At 31.5% G+C, this 2,030-nt stretch overlaps 1 protein-coding gene across 3 annotated transcripts in view; it reads right to left on the reverse strand.

Moving 5' to 3' along the window:
- The window catches only part of LOC106466554, a 51,941-nt gene extending 50,456 nt beyond the window's left edge, over positions 1 to 1,485 (reverse strand). For all 3 annotated transcript variants that reach the window (XM_022394588.1, XM_013926847.2, XM_022394587.1), the window contains exon 1: positions 1,309 to 1,485. The gene's annotated coding sequence lies outside the window, so the exon portion shown is untranslated. The remainder of the gene's footprint in view (positions 1 to 1,308) is intronic.
- Between the last annotated feature and the right edge of the window lie 545 nt (positions 1,486 to 2,030).

Below are 2,030 nucleotides of genomic sequence, written 5' to 3' on the forward strand. Positions count from 1 at the left end.
TGTGTCAGTGTAAACTACTTGTACCTGATGATGAAAAAACCTTGTCGAAACGTTGTACATTTGCTGTTATGTTAAACTTATATTAAAGTTTTTCTTCATTACCCATTCAAGCCATCTCCAAGCATTAAAAGTATTTTAAACTTGTTTCATCCCACCATAAGAAAAGCTGTCACTGGAACAGCACATTCTGTGGCATTCTCATTTTATTCTAAGTTGGCAAGAATTTTATAAACCTCACGAAATGAGTAAAAATAAAGGATAAATTCACATTTTTAAATGTTTTGTCTCAGGAAAACTTGTAATTGGAATGTCACATATAGCAGCTGACTCATTTTGTGATGCTTTTTGGTCTTACCATGAAATGGCAAAAACTCTTAACAAACACTAATACACACAGGTCTATAAAGTACATTATATCCATTTTCTGTTAAGATATATTTTTTTCATGTAAGTGCATGCTCACTCAACTTAAACAATTTAGAAAAAACATATAATTTGAAATCACAAAAAAATTCCATAAACCAATAAACTCTATGTCTCAAACAATTTATTTTATATGATGTTCTTACTAACCATAATGTTCTGTTTTCTACAGTTAAGATCAACCTGTATTGTTAATGGCTTTTAACAAACAGGTGACCCTAAGCTGACAAATTTTTGGTGTATTTTTAATATTGTTATAATTTAGAAATTAATTATATTTCGACTATAGAAATATTAAGGCTATAGAAACCATAGTAAAATATATATTTAAAGAACTCTTACAGAAACAGCAAACACTTGATTAGAAAGAAGTGATTAAAACTTGTATCAAACTAATATTATCGCAAAATGTATAAAGGAGCAGATCCATATGAAACTTGTGCTAAACCATTTACTCAATTCAGTGGAACAGAATGCATATACTAAAAATATTGCATTAAAAGAGATTCAAAAGAATCGAAATAAATGTTTACCTTTTTGATCGCACTAATGAATTTTATATGTAATTATTATCATAATATTAATAATATATAACAAATAAACTTATTATATACCAACATCTATAATAAATACAATTTCGAGATTGGTATGGAGCACATTTTCAAACCATCAATGAGAAAATAAAACAGCAATAGTCTGATATTAATACACTAATAACTGTAATGTAAGAGCATGACGGTCCAGACAGTTGTACTACTACTAGTAGTGATGGTGATAGTATTAGTAGTGGAGTACTACTATTACTAATAATATTATAAATATAATATTAATAGTAGTACCATTGGTACTGGTAGCGAAATTTGTAGGTAGTATACGTTAACTTACCCATGAAGTTTAAATTAAGCTTGCAGAATGCTACTTGCTAATAACACTTTACACGGCGATCTATGGTGAAACACAAAATCCGTTACCATGGGCATGGTATAACAATAACATTAGCCCCTATCTCCTTAAAAATCGATATTATCATTAATTAACCCTAACTTATATTCATGCATATTAGAAAACACAATTCAGACACCTATCGGTTTCTACATATTATATATTTTAATCAACCTAATATTTCCACACAAATGCATGAAAACATTTTTCATTTTGTTGGACAAAATAATCTAAAATATGGCTAATTATTACATCCAATTAACAGTAAATCATTAAATATATTTTTTGATAGAGTAATATATTGTTTCTAATGGAGTTTATTATAATTATTATTAGCAATTTCGCGCAAAGCTACTCGAAGGCTATCTGCGCTAGCCGTTCCTAATTTAGCAGTGAAAGACTAGATGGCATGCAGCTAGTCATCACCGCCCACCGCTAACTCTTGAGCTACTCTTTTATCAACGAATAATGGGATTGACCGTCACATTATAACGGCCCCACGGCTGAAAGGGCGAGCATGTTTGGTGAGACAGGGATTCGAACTCGCGACCCGCAGATTACGAGTCGAACACCCTAACCACCTGGCCATGCCAGACCACTTCTAATATAGCAAAGCCACATTGGGCTATCTGCGGTGTGTCCCTATTGGGGAAATGAACCCCGAA

This window comes from Limulus polyphemus, unplaced genomic scaffold (genome assembly GCF_000517525.1).
Source record: "Limulus polyphemus unplaced genomic scaffold, Limulus_polyphemus-2.1.2 Scaffold2299, whole genome shotgun sequence".
Taxonomy (NCBI): Eukaryota; Metazoa; Arthropoda; class Merostomata; order Xiphosura; family Limulidae; genus Limulus; species Limulus polyphemus.